This window comes from Somniosus microcephalus, chromosome 19, assembly GCF_052327205.1.
Source record: "Somniosus microcephalus isolate GS21.2 chromosome 19, FLI_Smic_1.0, whole genome shotgun sequence".
NCBI lineage: Eukaryota > Metazoa > Chordata > Chondrichthyes > Squaliformes > Somniosidae > Somniosus > Somniosus microcephalus.
Window position 1 is genome coordinate 6,676,886 of NC_141005.1, and position 19,189 is coordinate 6,696,074.

A 19,189-nucleotide genomic window follows, 5' to 3' on the forward strand; every position below is an offset into this window, starting at 1 on the left:
CTCTCACACAGATTCTGAGACTCACTCTCTCACACACAGACTCGGAGACTCACTCTCACACACAGACTCTGAGACTCACTCTCTCACACACAGACTCGGAGACTCACTCTCACACACAGACTCTGAGACTCACTCTCTCACACACAGACTCGGAGACTCACTCTCTCACACACAGACTCGGAGACTCACTCTCACACACAGACTCTGAGACTCACTCTCTCTCACACAGACTCTGAGACTCACTCTCTCACACAGACTCTGAGATTCACTCTCTCACACAGACTCTGAGACTCACTCTCTCACACAGACTCTGAGACTCACTCTCTCACACAGACTCTGAGACTCACTCTCCCTCTCACACATTCCTTTGTATCACTCACCACTTTGTATCAACCACATTGCTGTGGGACTGGCGTCACCTATAGGCCCAGACCGGGTAAGGACTGCAGGTTTGCTTCCCTGAAGGACATTAGTGAACCAGTTGGGTTTTTACGACAGTCCAACAGCTTCATGGTCACTTTTACCGACGCCAGATTTTCGAACTGCCCATGGTGTGATTTGAACTCACGTTCTCTGGATTATTAATCCAAGGCTCTGGGGCCAAGATTTTCCATGGTGTCAGCAGGCGGGATCGGTGGCAGGTCAGGTGGGAAAATGTTTTTTTCGTCAGGGGGTCGGGAACCCGCTGTCAACCTGCCGCAACGCGCCTTTCCCAATGTCGGGTCCGTCAGCGCTGAGCAGACTCAATAGGCAGCGGTGGGCGACCCAATTAAACTCATTAGCATCGAGTTGACAGATGATTAACAGGCTTTTTTAAGTTACCTGTTGACTTTAACTTCATGGCCACGGGAAGCACACTGTTTGGGGACCACGTCTGTCAACCTGAGGCGGGAGTTAAGTGGCCATTGCTCCAGCTGATTACTTGACAGCTTCAACTGTACAGTAAGAGCTCCCACCTGACAGACTATCACTTTCCTCAGTCACAAGTTGTTTCTAAGTCCATTTCCAGCACAGATTCTGCAGGCTTTCCACTTTCCACTCTCCATCCACCTCATTGGAAGAACTCTTTCACCATTGACAGAATGATTCTGTCATCTCTATTTCACCTGCCATCTATTCCATCAGCATGGGTGTCCTTTATACTATCTCACCTCGGTCCTCAGAATCCCACCACAATCAGCCCCAACACCTGTAGCACCAACAACAACAACACCAACCTTCTCTGCAATCACCTGACGCTGCACAGGGCACAGGGCATCAGCACCCAACCACATTGTTGCCCGGGAGGCCAGGGATGGCCTCACCATGGCCAGGTGTACTTCACTTGACGCTGTATTTCTCATCATTCACTGCAACTCACTAAGCCACTTCCAAAGGTGCACACAAATCTATCTGTAATGTATATACCTTTAAGGGGGAAACTATCTTTTACAGCTCATGTATACTGCAGTACCGGCAGTGACCACACCTGTATATAGCACTGAGTAGTAATCTGTACAGATCAGTTCCTGTGTGAGCCACGTTGAGTAAACACCTGTTGTACCGTTTCTCCTGCAGTCTGTGTCTTATTATACGCAGACACAACACTATCCAAGAACACAAAGTGTTGAAAATAAAGGTTTCAAGTGGCATAGTGGTTAGCACTGTTGCCTCACAGCGCCAGGGACCCGGGTTCGAATCCGGCCTCGGGCGACTGTCTGTGTGGAGTTTGCACATTCTCCCCGTGTTTGCGTGGGTTTCCTCCGGGTGCTCCGGTTTCCTCCCACAGTCCAAAGATGTGCAGGTTAGGTTGATTGGCTATGATAAATTGACCCTTAGTGTTAGGGGGATTAAATACGTGGGGTTACGGGGATAGGGTGGGATATGTGTGGGTGAAGGGGTTACGGGGATCGGGTGGGATATGTGTCGGTGCAGGCTCGATGGGCTGAAATGGCCTCTATCTGCACTGTGGGGTTTCTGTGATTCTGTGTGATTCTGTGATTACCAGAAACTTTACATGGATGTTGGATAAAATACCCAAGTGGCTACCCTTGTGTGTTGTTATTTGGTATGATTGCACTAGGATGTGGATGAGTGTGAGGGGTGGCTAGTGAGATGGGGATGTGATAATGTAGATAGAGAGGGATGGGTGGAGGTGCAAGGTAAGTGGGTTTGAGTAAGGATGTGCAGGAGTTGGGTAGGGAAGGCAGAGTGATGGGGATGTGATGAGTGGCACAGCAGGATGAAGGTGAGTGTGGCACTGCAGTAACGTTTCGTAATCTACTGAGATCATTGAAAGGTTTGCGTCACTGCAGCCTGGTCCTCCTGACCACATCCCTGCTTGTGTCCTCCTCTGCAATGTGCAACCAGGCTCTGTTGATCTCCTGGGGAGGGCTCCCCCGCCTGTCGGAAGCGAAGAGTGCTCTGACTCCCTGCATAAGCCCCATCAACATAAATTCATTTTAGACAGCAGGATGGAGCCAGCAGCGGAGTCGTGACCCACCACCGACCCTGGCTGCCCCGGACCCACCAAGGTGAGCAAAATTTTGGCCATTATTACTAATTCAGTAACACACGGTAGTGTAGTGGCCGTGTCACTGGACTGATTCTGCTCCTGTGCAGCGCCTTGGGGTGTTTTCCTGTGCTAAAGGCGCCGTATAACTGCAGGTTTTTGCTGTTGTTCACCTTTGAGCTCTGCCGAGTGTGCTTTGCATTCTGCTAATTCTAATGATAAAGTCTGAGGTAAAGTGAACTGATGCGAGGCAGTAAATGAATTGTAATGAGGCATTGTATTGAAATTTTATCAAAACATTCAATTTATTTCAGAGCTTCAAGGACCAATTAACTCTCAATGAACAGTTATAAATAAAATGAATGAATAAATCACACAATGGTACTTGAAGTTCTTGTTTCTTCCTGTCCTCTTGATTTGAGAAGATAGATTCGCTGTGGTACATTCAATTGATCTTCAGTTCCAAAGCGACTCTCTTTACTGTTTTGTGCAGCAAGGGCAGGAAGTGTTACAGAACCGAGGCAGGTGGATGGAGTTCGGATACAGCTCAGCCACGGTCCCGTTGAATGGCGGAACAGGCTCAAAGGGCCGAATGGTGGTCTCCTGTTCCTATGTTCCTATGGATGACGATAATCTCTGGTTCTGTTATCTTGCTGTCTGATCTGTAACAGTTTGATCATATCCTGCCCTGCGGTCGTTTGCTGCTCTCTCTTCCTGCCTGAAGTTAAAATATCCAGAGGAACTGCCAGACGAAGAAAGACCCAGGTCCATCGAGTTCGCCTTCTCCAATCCCGCTAGTCCCATGATCCAATGATAATGGGGTTGTTGACTAATCACAGCGATCAATCTCTAACAATGAGTCCACAACAGACCCAGACACGAGGCAAGGAAAACCCCCAGTGGTGACGAGCTTTGGGAACTAGAGGTCCAAAGTCACCTGTTCCTCCCGAGCTCGCTGCACTTATCACACATCTTCTTCTCTTCTTAGGCAGTCCCTCGGAACCGAGGATGACTTGCTTCCACGTTAAAAATGAGTTCGCAGGTGACTGATGAGTCCAATGCGGGACCTGCAGTCTCTGTCACAGGTGGGACAGATGGTGGTTGAAGGGGCGGGTGGGTGGGGTGCTTGGGTTGACGTGCGCTCCTTGCGTTGCCTGCGCTTGGCTTCCGCTTGCTCCTGGCGAAGAGACTCGAGGTGTTTGGCGCCTTCCCGGATGCTTCTCCTCCACTTTGTGCGATCTTGGGCCAGGGATTCCCAGGTGTCGGTGGGGATGTTACACTTTTTCAAGGAGGTTTTGAGGGTGTCCTTGAAGCGTTTCCTCTGTCCACCTGGGGCTCTCTCTCTCGAGTAGAGCGCTTGCTTTAGGAGACTCGTATCGGGCATGCGGACAATGTGACCCGTCCATCAGAGCTGATTGAGCGTGGTCAGAGCTTCGATGCTGGGGATGTTGGCCTGAGCAAGAACACTGACGTTGGTGCGCCTATCCTGCCAATGGATTTGCAGGATCTTGCAGAAGCAGTATTGGTGGTACCTCTCCAGTGCTTTGAGGTGCCTGCTGTACATGGTCCATGTCTCTGAGGCATACAGCAGGGCGGGTATCACTGCTGCTCTGTAGACCATGAGCTTAGTGCCGGGTTTGAGGTCTTGGTCTTCAAACACTCTCTTCCTCAGGTGACCAAAGGCTGCACTGGCACACTGAAGGCGGTGTTGGACTTTGTCTTCGACGTCTGCCCTTGTTGACAGTAGGCTCCCGAGGTATGGAAAGTGGTCCACGTTGTCCAAGGCCTTGTCATGGATTTTGATAATCGGGGGGCAGTACTGTGTGGCGGGGCCAGGTTGGTAGAGGACCTTTGTCTTACGGATGTTTAGTGTAAGGCCCATGCTCTCGTACACTTCGGTGAAGGTGTTGATGATGGTTTGGAGTTCGACCTCCGAGTGAGCACAGACGCAAGCGTCGTCTGCATACTGTAATTCGACGACAGAGGATGGGACAACCTTAGATCTGGACTGGAGGCGATGGAGATTGAACAGATTCCCATTTGTTCTGTAAATTAGTGATCTAGTGACTAGTGGATCGCAAGTGGAGCTTGGGGCCAGGGATCGCGATAATATCAGTGCTAATTTGATCCTGTGAGAGACAACATCATTCATGTCTGAGGCCAGGACCCAGGAGCGAGGACGAGCCCAGCAGCGAGATCAAGGCCCAGGAGTGGCGCAGCGTGGACCAGCAGTGGGGTCGAGGCCCAGGGAAGGTGCGGCACGGGCCAACAGTGAGGTTGGGAGGACCACAATGCATCCCATGAAACCCAGGCAGAGAGGGCCTGCGGGAAGGAGGGAGGAGGACAGTAGGAGTATGTGTGTGTGTGTGTGCTAGGCCGATGTAGCAGAGCCTGGTCTCCAACTGTCTTGGATCCCCTTGCCATTGGACCAAGACCTTGCTCTGTCAAGCCCGCGTGGTCGCTGGTGTGCAACAGCCACACCACGTTAAAAGAATTCACGCACAGGCATCTTCCACCCTTTAAAATGAAGGTCGGGACCTGGAACATCAGGACCCTCATGGACAACCCCAACAGTGACAGACCGGAACGCCGTACTGCTATCACCACACATCATGGCTCAAATCACACCTATACTGGATCCCAAAATCCTGGGTCTTAAACTTAGGCGTTTCGCTCTCATCCCACGACTCACTCGCTCGGGGTTTAAATCCATCCCCTCGTTCAGGTTCAATCACAAACCTCCTTGCATTCTGTATTTTTACCGTTTTAGGCTGGGTTCGTTTACTCAGACTTGCTCCTTTCTTTTTAAGGTATTGCTTATTTTATCCTCTTTATTTTAGTTCTGTCCTCTCCCTGCGCTCTGTACTTTTCTGTGTTTAACATTTCCCACCTTTCAATTGAGTGGCCTTCTGAAACATTTGCAAACACTCGGACTCTTGCGATTTGACAGGAGATGAATGGGAGGGGACCTTACTGAAGTAGATAAGACACTAAGGGGAATCGGAAAACTGTAAAATCCGGGCACTGTTTCAATATAAAGCAGGACTGCAGGATAAGGGGGCATAGGCAGAAACTGCTAAAAGAGCAATGCTGAATCGTTTCTGTACACAGAGAGAGCGATTAGTACCTGGAGCTAGGGAGTTAAAGTATCGGCAGCGAGGCGCTCACCAGATCCACGCTGCATGCCATTTTAGCGTCAACCGTGGCTCACTGGGTAACCCTCTTGCCTCTGAGTCAGAAGGTCGTGGGTTCAAGTCCCACTCCAGAGACTTGAGCACAAAATCCAGGCCGACTCTCCGGTGCGGTGCTGAGGGAGTGCTGCACTGTCGGAGGTGCCGCCTTTTGGATGAGACGTTAAACTGAGGCCTCGCCTGTCCCCTCGGGTGGACGTACAAGATCCAACGGCACTATTTCGAAGAAGAGCAGGGGCGTTCTCTGGCCAACATTTATCTCTCAACCAACATCACAAAAAAACAGATTATCTGGTCATTGTCACATTGCTGTTTGTGGGAGCTTGCTGTGCGCAAATTGGCTGCTGCATTTCCCACATTACAACATTGACTACACTTCAAAAGTACTTCATTGGCTGTAAAACGCTTTGGGACATCCTGAGCCCATGAAAGGAGCTATAGAAATGTAAGGCTTTCCTTCTTTTACATGAACTTCCAAAATAGCCTTGGTGAAAGCGTTAACTGGCCAAAATTGAACTTTTTTTCACAAAATGGGTAAACGGGACTTGGAGCGAATTAGGGTATGTATGGTGTATTAAGACACTAATTTTAGGCTAGCCTCTTAAATACAACAACAATTGTATTTATACAGCGCCTTTAACATAGTAAAACATCCCAAGACGCTTCACAGGAGCGATTATCAAACAAAATTTGACACCGAGCCACATAACCAGATATCAGGACAGGTGACCAAAAGCTTGGTCAAAGAGGTAGGTTTTAAGGAGCGTCTTAAAAGGATGTAAGAGTGGCTAGTGAGATGGGGAAGTGATAATGTAGATAGAGAGGGATGGGTGGAGGTGCAAGGTAAGTTGGTGTGAGTAAGGATGTGCAGGAGTAGGGTAGGGAAGGCAGAGTGATGGGGATGTGATGAGAGGCACAGCAAGATGAAGGTGAGTGTGGCTTTGCAGTAACGTTTCGTGATCTACTGAGATCATTGAAAGGTTTGAGCCACTGCAGCCTGGTCCTCCTGAGGACATCCCTGCTTGTGCCCTCCTGTGCAATGTGTAACCAGGCTGTGTTGGTCTCCTGGGGAGGTCTCTTCCGCTCATGGGAAGGGAAGAGGACCTCCTTGCATGCTCTGACTCCCTCCATAAGCATATGGAGGGAGTCATGGGAGAGCCTGGGTGCAGCCCTTCACCTCTGTGCAGTGCTGGTCAGTGTTTGCAGCACCTCAATGCTGTAAAATACTGACAGCACAAATGTCAAAAGAAAGTTGGCCATGGCCCCTTTAAGGAAACCGGCTGAAGACGCGTCATGAATGACTTCACCTGACCCGCTTCCTCTAATTGGACTGGGAAACACGCTGGGCGAGTTTAACAAGCCCAATCAAAGTAAATTCATTTTCCAGAGCGGGATGGAGCCAGCAGCGGGGTCGCGACCCGCCACCGACCCCAACCGCCCCGGACCCGCCGAGATAAGGAAAATCTCGGCCAATGTTTCCACTTGTGGGAGAATCCAAAACTAGGAGCCATAAATACAAGATAGTCACTAATAAATCCAATAGGGAAATGAGGAGAAATGCCTTTACTCTGAGAGTGGTGAGAATGTGGAACTCGCTACCAGGGCGAGTGGGTGAGGCAAATAGCAAAGATGCTTTCAAAAGGAAACTAGACGAGTACGTGAGAGAAAAGGGAATAGAAAGTGAAGCTGAAAGGCTGGGATGAGGCCGATGCGGGGAAGGGTCTTGTGTAGAGTATAAACACCAGCGATGTTCCCTCTAAGCTGTGCAGCTAATTTGAAAATACCGCACATTGAAACAAACAGGCTGCACACAACAAGAAAAATTTAGAGGGAACATTGAACACCAGCACAGACCAGTTGTGCCAAATGGCCTGTTTCGGTGCTGTTTGTATAATTAACCCAGCCTGCCTCAGCACTCTGGACACTTCAATTGCTGCTGGTAATTCTGGAACGCCTCTACATTATTTTAAGCAATTTGGTTAAAATGCATTCGCAGCAAAGTGCTGTGCGTGAGACAGAGAGGGCTGGATTTTCATTGAGGAGTCGGGTAGGAGGCGGGACTACAACTTTCGGGGCTGTAGTCCCGCCTCCATCGAGTTCTAGCCAACCCACGCGATTTAGACTTGATTGACCTTGTTGAGCCTGCCCAGCTGATGAAATATCAGCGTTTGACAGCTGTTTGAAGCTGTCAGACAATCTGTACTCCAGGTTAATTCCTTCCTCTCAGGATGATTTAGAGATCTCCCCGGAACAGAAAGCAAAGGCTGCAGATTTTGACAGCTGGCGGCCATTCTGCTTTCTGTGCCAGTGAGATGAGGGACTCCCGAGACCTGAAGGAAGGAAGGCTGTAAAGGTAAGTAAAGGTTAGTAGAACTTCTTTAAACACTTTACACAGACCAAACACACTTACCACTACACTCATGCACTCATCACTCACCTGAACATCATCTCGACCCCTCCAAGCCCTTCATCCCGATGGCCCGCCTCGCTAACTTGGCATGGTTTGGAGCCGTCGGGAATTCCACATTTCAACAATGAAAATAGGAATTAGGCTAAAAACTGTCTGTTAACTACCTGTTAACAGGCAGCTAATTGGCACTAATCCCCTTCCCGCCTCGGGGAGGCGGGTCCCAGTGCGGGACGGGTACCCGCCTCCTTTGAAACTGGCATAGAGGTGGGTTGGGGGCGGGATGGGTTCGTGCCCCCCAATTTCGGGATTTTAAACCCCCACACGCCTCCAATCCCGCCTCCACGGCCCAATGATAATCCTGCTCAGAGAGTTTGCACCAAGGTTACGCAATCTTCCCACAAAGAAAGCATGCATAAAACCAAAACAGAAAAGGCTGGAAGCACTCCAAAGGTTAAACAGCACCTGACAAGGAAGATAGAATGGACATTTCAGGTGTGTGACCCTTCATCAGAACCCGAAGCATGCTTAAATGTCGGAGTAGAGGCAGAAATTGAATGAAAGGTGCAGCTGGGGCAATCGAAAAGAGAAAGAGAGAAAGGAATTTGTCTGAATGTAGTCGGGTAAAGTGATAATGAGAACCATAGTCAGTAGCAAACAGGCGGAATAGCATCGAACCGGTCAGCTATCTGAATGTTAAATCAGGTTATACAATTAAGAAGGAAGAACTTGCATTTTTATAGCACTTTTCACCACTTCAGGACGTCCCAAAGCACTTTACAGACAGCGAAGTACTTTTTGAAGTGTGGTCACTGTTGAAATGTGGGAAACGCGGCAGCCAATTTGCGCACAGCAAGATCCCACAAACAGCAACGTGATAATGACCAGATAATCTGTTTTTTAGTGATGTTGATTGAGGGATAAATATTGGCCCCAGGACACCGGGGAGAACTCCCCTGCTCTTCATCGAAATAGTGGCCGTGGGATCTTTTAAGTCCGCCTGAGAGAGCAGACGGGGCCTCGGTTCAACGTCTCATCTGAAAGACGGTGCCTCCGACGCCGGGAGACGCACGGAGCTGTCGATGCAGACCGGGCGTAGCACTGGAATTACAGCGGGTGACCAGGAGAATCCCATTCAGAGCCAACAAATCCCGTCAGCAAGTGTCACGCACTTTATAAACATACACCAGCAATTTACAAAGTTAACGGCTGCGATTTTGCTGACCTCAGCAGGTCTGTGGTCGGTGGTGGGTCCCTGGCCTAATCGGCAGCAATGTGGTCGGGTGCAGATACCCTGTGTCCTGTGCAGCATCATGTGATTGTGGAGAAGTTTGGTGGTAGTGTTGTTGTTGGTGCTGCTGGTGCTGCTGGTGTTGGGGCTGATCGTGGTGGGATTCTGAGGACCAAGGTGAGAAGGGCACCCATGCTGATGGAATAGATGGCAGGTGAAGTAGAGATGACAGAAGCGATCTGTCAATGGTGAGATGAGGTAATGAGGTCAGACTGGATGGAGACTTGTGTAAAGACTTGTAGCATGTTGGATCTGTTGTGGAAATGCCGTGAGGAAGAGCTTGTGGCTGAGGGAAGATACCTCTGTAAGGTGGGAGCTTTTACTGTACATTTGAAGCTGTCAACTCAACAGCTGATTCAATGGCCACTGAACTCCCGCCTCAGCTTCACAGACGTGGTCCATGACCAGCGTGGAGCCGATGGGCGAGCTGTCCAATGCAGAAGATGAGCTTAAATTCATTCTTAAGTTGCTCTAAACAAGCCATTAATCACCTGAATTGGGTCCCCCTGCTGTCAACACGCCGCTGCGTGTCGGGTCTGCTCAGCGCTGACAGACCCGACATCGGGGAAAGGCGTGTGGCAATGTGTTCACAGCGGGGTCCCGACCCGCTGGGAAAAACAAAGCACGTTCCCACCCGACCCGCCACAGATCGCACCCACTGACCCCCCGTAAAATCTAGCCCAACGTCTTTCTCAGTAGAAACAGCAAAATTCAATGGAAATGTTTTCGCTGCAGTGATAACTGCAGAGACTCCAAGGAACATTTTGAATTGAAGGCTTAATCAGATTTCTGTACAAAATTTGGTACAAAATCCGGGCATTATATAAATGCTAGCTCTTTCTGTCTATCTAATTCAGAGCAGTTGGAACTGGTTGGATGAAGAGGATTCCGTGTATTACTTTGTAAATGAAGAGTTCCAGAACGGTAAACCATTAATACAAAGGAGGTTGGGTCCTGCACTGCCCAGTCACTCACTCCAGTCCACTGGCTCAGTGCAGAGAGCCTCAACTGGTCTAGCCTGGTCTGGACTGGTCTGGTCTGGTCTGGACTGGTCTGGACAGGACTGGTCTGGACTGGACTGGTCTGGACTGGACTGGACTGGTCTAGTCTGGTCTGGATTGGTCTGGACTGGACTGGTCTGGTCTGGACTGGACTGGACTGGTATGGTCTGGTCTGTACTGGTCTGGTCTGGTCTGAGCAATCCAGGTACACTTCTATTAATATGAAAAATAATTGCTGATTCTACTTAATAAGATTATCTGCTTCATGATGGGAGTTCATTCTGAAAGAATTTCTTTCACTTTAAAGTCCTAATAGGACAGTTTTATAACAGTAATTGCATGATTAGGTCCCAGATAATGAATAATAATGAGACCATAAAAATCTGCTCAATGATTTCGTTAGCATATTCAAGGTCTTTTTTGCAACTATTTCTAGAAGCCTTGCCCACAATCTCATCAATGCATTATATCACAGAGGGGGAAAAAGCAAAATACTGTGGATGCTGGAAATCTGAAATAAAAACAGAAAATGCTGGAAAAACTCAGCAGGTCAGGCAGCATCTGTGGAGAGAGAAACAGAGTTAATGGGCTAGATTTTGTGAATGGAGGTGAGTTGGAGGCGGGACAGCTGCTTGTCGTGTCAATGTCCCACCTCCATCCTCGCCTGACCATTCAGAGGGATTTCCCCCTGATTGAGCTTGGTAAGCCCGGCGGGCTCAGCAGGTCAATTAGGGAAGAAGTCACTGACAGATCACGTCAACGTCAGACGTGCTGTCTGTCAAGACTTCTTGAAAGAAGAAATGTCAGCGTTTGACAGCTCGGTGAAGCTCGGTGAAGCTGTCAAACACTGACATTCTCTTTAGTTTGATGAGTCCTTGTGTTCAGGACTCATCAAACCTTTCAAATTTGTAAATTTCACAAGGCTGTTGGAACGGAGGTTCCAACAGCCATTCTGTGAAATTGACAAACAGGATGTCGGCTCTCCTGCTCCACCGTGGCTAAAGGCTGTAGGAAGAAAACAAGGTAAGTGAACACTTTTTTAAACTTCTCACTCACCTTGCATACTTACCACTCCAGACTTGCATCCATCACTCACCTCTACACCTTACTTCCAGGTGCCTCCGACCGCTGCAGACCTCCTACACGTCTCCTCCAACCCGGCGGGGTTCTCCGAGGTCGGGATACCTTCACCTGTGAAGGTAAAATGGCACTAATCCTTTTTTAAAAGGATTAAATGCCTTTCTCACCTCCAGGAGACGGGACCCGAAGCTGCACGTCTTCCCACCTCCTGGCAGAAGGGCACGGAGGTGGGATGGGGGCGGCTTTGCCATCCGCCCCCACTTTCTCCGAGTTCACCGGCTGTCCCGCCTCCATGCTCGCCTCCTCGGGGTTTGGAAGATCCAGCCCAATGTTTCAGGTCGATGACCTTTCATCAGAACTGGAAAAAGTTCGAGATATAACAGGTTTCAAGCAAATACAGAGGCAGGGAAAAGGAGGAGGGGAGGAAAGAACAAAAGGGAAGGTGTGTGATAGGGTGGAAGGCAGGAGAGATTAACTGACAAAAGGTATGATGGTGCGAGGCAAAAGGAGATGGTAATGGGACAAGTTAAGAAACAAAAGATGACTCTAGGAGAGGTGTAAGTGGCAATGGCTGAATCATCAACAGCTGCCATGTGAAAAAAAATAGGGCCCGAGGTTATGGTCTGAAATTGTTGAACTCGATGTTGAGTCCAGAAGACTGTAAAGTGCCTAATCGAAAGATGAGGTGCTGTTCCTCGAGCTTACGTTGACCTTCATTTGAACAGTGTAAGAGGCCGAGGACGGAGAGGTCAGAGTGGGAGTGGAGCGGAGAATTAAAGTGACAGGCGACCGGAAGCTGGGGTCAAGCTTATGGACTGAACGGAGGTGTTCCGCGAAGCGGTCACCCAATCTGCGTTTGGTCTCCCCAATGTAGAGGAGACCGCATCGTGAGCAGCGAATACAGTATACTAAATTGCAAGAAGTACAAGTAAATCGCTGTTTCACCTGGAAGGAGTGTTTGGGGCCCTGGACAGTGGGAAGGGGGGAGGTAAAAGGACAGATGTTGCATCTCCTGCGCTTGCACAGGAAGGTGCCGGGCGAAGGGGAAGGGGTGTTGGGGGTGATTGAGGAGTGGACCAAGGTGTCGCGGAGGGCACGGCCCCTTTGGAATGCTGAAAGGGGAGGTGAGGGGAAGATGTGTTTGGCGATGGGATCACGTTGGAGGTGGCGGAAATGGTGGAGGATGATCCATTGAATGTGAAGGCTGGTGGGGTGAAAGGTGAGGACAAGGGGAACCTTATCGTGGTTCTGGGAGGGAGGGGCAGGGGTGAGGGCAGAAGTGCGGGAAATGGAACGGACACGGTCATGGGCCATGTCAACCATGGTAGAGACGAATCCTCAGTTGAAGAAAAAGGAAGACATGTCGGAAGCGCTAGTATGGAAGGTGGCATCGTCAGAGCAGACGCGGCGGAGACAGAGAAACTGAGAGAATGGAATAGAGTCCTTACAGGGAGCGGGGTGGGAGGACATGTAGTCCAGGTAGCTGTGGGAGTCGGTGGACTTATAGTGAATGTTTGTCGATAGCCTATCCCCAGAGATGGAGACGGAGAAGTCGAGGAAGGGAAGGGAAGAGTCAGAGATAGACCATGAGAAGGTGAGGGAAGGGTGGAAATTGGAAGCAAAGTGAATGAAATTTTCCCTTTTGTCTTTTAATCTCTCCTGCCTTCCATCCTATCACAGACCTTCCCTTTTGTTCTTTACTCCCCTCCTCCCCCTTTCCCTGCCCCACACTTGCTTAAAAACCTGTTCCATCTCTAATCTTTTCCAGTTCTGACGAAGGGTCATCAACCTGAAACGTTAACTCTGTTTCTCTCTCCACAGATGCTGCCTGACCTGCTGAGTGCTTCCAGCATTTTCTGTTTTCATATCACAGAGGGACACTGGATTATCAGAAAATCATAGAAATTTACGGCACAGAAGGAGACCATTCGGCCCATCGTGTCTGTGCCGGCCGACAAAGAGCTCTCCAGCCTAGTCCCACTTTCCAGCTCTTGGTCCGTAGCCCTGTAGGTTACGGCACTTCAAGCGCATATCCAAGTACTTTTTAAATGTGATGAGGGTTTCTGCCTCTACCACCCTTTCAGGCAGTGAGTTCCAGACCCCCACCACCCTCTGGGTGAAAACAGTTCTCCTCAAATCCCCTCTAATCCTTCTACCAATTACTTTAAATGTATGCTCCCTGGTTATTGACCTCTCTGCTAAGGGAAATAGGTCCTTCCTGTCCACTCTTTCTCGGTCAGGTAGTTTGTGGGGAACCAATGAATATGATTAGAAGTTGAGGAAGCTCTGAGCTGAATTTTAAGCTAGCATCAATTTCCTTGGACTTACGCCTTTAGCTATCGGGGTGAGAGGAGCAGGAAGTGAGGGGAGCCACGGTTACCTTCTGTGGAGCTATGGGAAAGCTGACTCAAACACTCGCACAAAGTTATTGGCTCATTTCCTACATTGCAACAGTGACTACACTTCAAAAAGTACTTCATTGGGCTGTAAAGTGCTTTGGGACGTCCTGGGGTCGGGAAAGGCGCTATATAAATTCAAGTTCCTTTTTTTCTTTTAGCAGTCAACAACAACAACAATTTGTATTTATATAGCACCTTTAACATAGTAAAACATCCCAAGGCGCTGCACAGGAGTATTTTAAGACAAAAAATTTGACACTGAGCCACATAAGGCTAAATTAGGGCAGGTGACCAAAAGCTTGGCCAAAGAGGTAGGTTTTAAGGAGCGTCTTAAAGGGGGAAAGAGAGGTAGCGAGGCGGAGAGGTTCAGGAAGGGAATTCCAGAGCTTAGGGCCTAGGCAACAGAAGGCACGGCCACCAATGGTGGAGCGATTATAATCAGGGATACTCAAAAGGGCGGAATTAGAGGAGTGCAGATATCTCTGGGGGTTGTGGGGCTGAAGGAGATTACAGAGATTGGAAGGGGTGAGGGCCATGGAGGGATTTGAAAACAAGGATGAGAATTTTGAAATCGAGGCGCTGCTTAACCAGGAGCCAATGTCGGTCAACGAGCACAGGGAGTGATGGGTGAACGGGACTTGGTGTGAGTTAGGACACGGGCAGCAGAGTTTTGGATGACCTCAAGTTTACGTAGGGTGGAATGTGGGAGGCCAGCCAGGAGTGTGTTGGAATAGTCAAGTCTAGAGGAAACAGAGGCCTGGATGAGGGTTTCAGCAGTGGATGAGCTGAGGCAAGGGCGGCAACGGGCGATGTTACGGAGGTTGAAGTAGGCGGTCTTTGTTATGCTGCGGATATGTGGTCAGAAGCTCATTTCAGGGTCAAATATGACACCAAGGTTGGGAACAGCCTGGTTCAGCCTCAGACAGATGTTAGGGACAGGGATGGAGTCAGTGGCTAGGGAACGGAGATTGTGGTGGGAACCGAAAACAATGGCTTTGGTCTTCCCAATATTCAACTGGAGAAAATTTTTGCTCATCCAGAACTGTATGGCGGACAAGCAGTCTGACAATTTAGAGACCATGGAGGGGTCGAGAGAAGTGGTAGTGAGGTAGAGCTGGGTGTCGTCAGCGTACATGTGGAAACTGATGCTGTGTTTTGGGATGATGTTGCCGAGGAGCAACATGTAGATGAGAAATAGGAGGGGGCCAAGGATAGATCCTTGGGGGACACCAGAGGTAACGATGCGGGAGCGGGAAGAGAAGCTGTTGCAGGTGATTCTCAGGCTATGATTAGATAGATAAGAATGGAACCAGGCGAGTGCAGTCCCACCCAGCTGGACGACGGTGGAGAGGCGTTGGAGAAGGATGGAGTGGTCAACCGTTTCAAAGGCTGCAGACAAGTGAAGAAGGACGAGGAGGGATAGTTTACCTTTGTCACAGTCACAAAGGATGTCATTTGTCGTCAACTAATTTAACTAACACCAACACCAACTTGTATCCAAAAGGTTCTACAGAGAGATGGGGATGATTTTTGACTGCTTTCCACCCTTTTGCCTTCAGAAACATCTGTTCCTCTGCGCCCGCTTACCGCTGCTGTTACGACTGGCCTAACTTTCCAAGGGACAAGTGAGACCATTACGAGGCCAACAGCATTTTCTGATCTCTGTGCCTGACTGACGCCCCTTCCTGTTCCCACTCACCACCCCGGGCCACATAAATCCTGAGGCGGACATTACAAAGGGTCCTCAGATAAAGCATTTAGAGACTTTTTTTCTTGCAATAGCTTGTGGGCTCTTTTTTTTTAACTTAAATGATTTGAAAATGCTGGTACCTGCTACTGTCAATTCTGAACTGTAAAGGGGCTATTGGCATTGATTGGGGGTTCCTTCTCAGAAACCGACTCTGGGAGGAGGAGGAGGAGGAAAAGGAGGAAGCGGAAGAGGAGAAGGAGAAGGGAGGAGGACAAAGAGGCGGAGGAGAAAGAGGAGGAGGGAAAAAAAGACTTGCTTTTCTATAGCGCCTTTCATGACCTCAGGATGTCCCAAGCGCTTTACAGCCAATGAAGTACTTTTGAAGTTTAGCCACTGTTGTAATGTGGGAGGAGGAAGAGGAGGAGGAGGAGGAAGAAGAGGAAGATGAGGAGCAGGAAGAGAAGGAGGAGGAAGAAGAGGAGGAATAGGAGGAGAAGGAAGAGGATGAGAAGGAGGAATAGGAAGAGGAGGAGGAAGAGAAGGAGGAGGAGAAAGAGGAGGAGCAGGAAGAGAAGAAGGAGGAAGAAGAGGAGGAAGAGGAGGAGAAGGAAGAGGATGAGAAGGAGGAATAGGAAGAGGAAGAAAGAAACAGCTGTAGCTGAAGGGAGAGAAGATGGAATTAAGTGCTGGGAGGAATCCGTACCCTCCCAAAAGAATTTGTTGGTGTAGAATAAAATACCTGCCGGTCTCTGAGGGTAACGCATAAAGAGGTTTCAGTCCTCTAGGGAGGCAGAGACTAGTTGCGCCACTTCCTGCAAGAAGACCTGCCGCCAACTGTTGCGGCGAGCACAGCATTGCTGTTACAGTCAAGGTCACGGGGAAGATCAGCAACATCAGTCGATCTGCAGTCCATGCTTGCATTAAGCGGGTGATTGATGCCTTGTTCGCTAGAGCAAACACATTCATCACTTTCTCCATCGATATCCGGAGGCAGCAGGATAGGGCACTGGCACCAGCCCAGGTGAGAGGATTGGCCAAAGTCCAGGGTGACATTGACCGTGTCTTCCTGCGGGCTCCTTCGCACAATGTGACTGCTTTCACGAATCACGGGGACTCCCGCTCCATTAGCGCCCAGCTGATAATTGATCACCAATGGTGCATCGTGGAGGTGACTGCCTGCTTAACTTGCAGCTGTCATGATCCTTTTATATTGTCTCAATCGAACATCACACATCAGCGCCCCGTCCCCCTCCTCCCCACTCTCGCTCCCTCTCTTTGCCCCTTTGCACAGCAAGTGAAAGGTGGACTGCCTGGAGACAAACGGCTGTCCTCTACGCACACGGTTCATGACTTGTTTTTGGACCCTGCACTTGTCTGCGGAACTCCGCAACAATCAGGCTCATTGGCTAAAAAGTCGAGAGCAGAGTGTAGGGGTAAAGGGTAGTTATTCAGATTGGAGGAAGGTAGACAGTGGTGTTCCACAAAGATCAGTGCTGGGACCACTGTTATTCATAATTTACATTAATGATTTGGACTTAGGAACCAGTAATGCAATATCAAAATTTGCAGATGATACCAAACTGAGGGGTGTAGCTAACACAGAGAAGAAATGCAACATGGCCCAGAAATTCGGGTCAGAGGCTTCCCACGGGTGCAAACCTCCGACCTGCACTTACCTAGTGCGCCAGCCATTGAGCTGTGGGCCCCCGTGGGATTCCGATCCTGGGCCTGCTCCAACTGCCGGCGCGCAGTGCTTGCGTATCCCAGGGGCGCAGTTAGTTCGAAGCGTCCCCTGGGATCACGTGGGCCATGGAGAGCCAATGGTAGCAGGGAATCTGTATTCATAGATATGACAGGAAGAGCTGTCAAATCTATGAATACAATTCAGCCCCAAAACATCACTAAAACTTCAAATACATTTTTTTTTAAATCACATTTTTAAAATAACTATAAATTACATAAAATAACTATTTTAAACAATAATTTAAATTTTTGAAAAAGTTAATTACAGTTTCTAACGGGGCTAAAAATAAACTTAGCTTTCTTTAAAGTATTTAAAAATAATAAACCTGTGGAAAAAATGTTTTAATTTAACTTAATTCACCACTTACCTTGTTAAAATCAGGCCTTGCGACTGCTTTTTACAAGCGTAGCTCCTGGAGACTTACCCTCCCGGAGAAAGCTGCAAAAAAAACGTAAGTTCCAGGCGTACGCGCTGCCTCTCCGGCGCACGCGTTCGACCTGTGAACCCCTTCCTTTAAGGGAGCGGAAGTTCCGGTTTCCCGCGCATGCACAGTGCATGCACAAAACCGGCACTTTCGTTGGGCCTACGGGCGAGTACCCCGCGCGTACTCACCCATGGGGACCCGAAGTTCTGGCCCAATTACAAGAAGACATTAGAAAACTTCCAGACTTAGCAATTAAGTGGGAAATGAACTTTAACATGGATAAATGTGAGGTGATGCACTTTGGTAGAAAAAATAGAAACATCACCTACACCTTAGAAAATAAGAAACTGAAAGGGGTAGAAGAGCAAAGGGCTACAGGTGAACAGATCATTAAAAGCAGCATCGCAGGCCAGCAAAGCAATTAAAGTTCACAAAGCACTGGGATTTTTCAAAATTAGTGAAGTTATATTAAAATTGGATAGGACCCTGGTCAGGCCACACAGAGAGCACTGCGGACAGCGTGGTCTCCTTACTATAAATAGGACATAGAGGCACTGGAGAAGGTGCAATATAGATTTATAAGGCTGGTACGAGAACTGAGATTACAGTTATTACAGGAAAGATTGAACAGGTTTCGCTTTAGAAAAGAGAAGTCTGAGAGGAGATCTGATCGAGGTTTTTAAAATTATGAAGGGGTTGGACAGGGTAGATGTGGAAAGAATGTTCCCACTTGTGAGAGAATCCAAAACTAGGGGCCATAAATACAAGATAGTTACGAATAATTCCAATCGGGATATTTTCTTACTCAGAGAGTGGTTAGAATGTGGCTCAGATGGGGCAGATGAAATGGAAGGAGACTCGTATGGAGCATAAACACCAGCACAGACTAGTTGGTCCGAATGGCCTGTTTCTGTGCTGTATAATCTATCTAATTCTCTGTAACCCTCAGCGAGCAGACCATTGGAGTCCTCAATCAAGGATTCCCACAATACAGCCTGTAATGATCAGTAACATGTCATTCTAGAATGGTACACCAGGTGGAGCTGTATGCTGAGTAGTGGGGCTACCCACAAGGCAGTAGTCAAGATGGATGCCTGTACACTAGTCCACATGGCTGAATAAATGACTAGCTCAAGCTAGCTGTTCATAATGAAAACGTCTATTTATTTATGAACATAACATGGTACCAGGATTGCTAATATCTGCTGAATATTGTGAAACGCGACATGGAGAATTTGAAGCCACCGGAGGGTTTGAAACTCACGGGGAATGTCGACTGCAATTGGCGGACTTTCAAACAACAATTCGAACTCTACATTGCTGCCATCGGGTTCGGTACGAAGCCAGACGCAAGGAAAATAGCATTGCTGCTCACAGTTGCAGGCCCGCAGGCGATAGAGGTATTTAATACGTTTGTATTTGATCAAGAGGAGGACAGAGAAAAAATGAACAATGTACTAAAGAAGTTTGA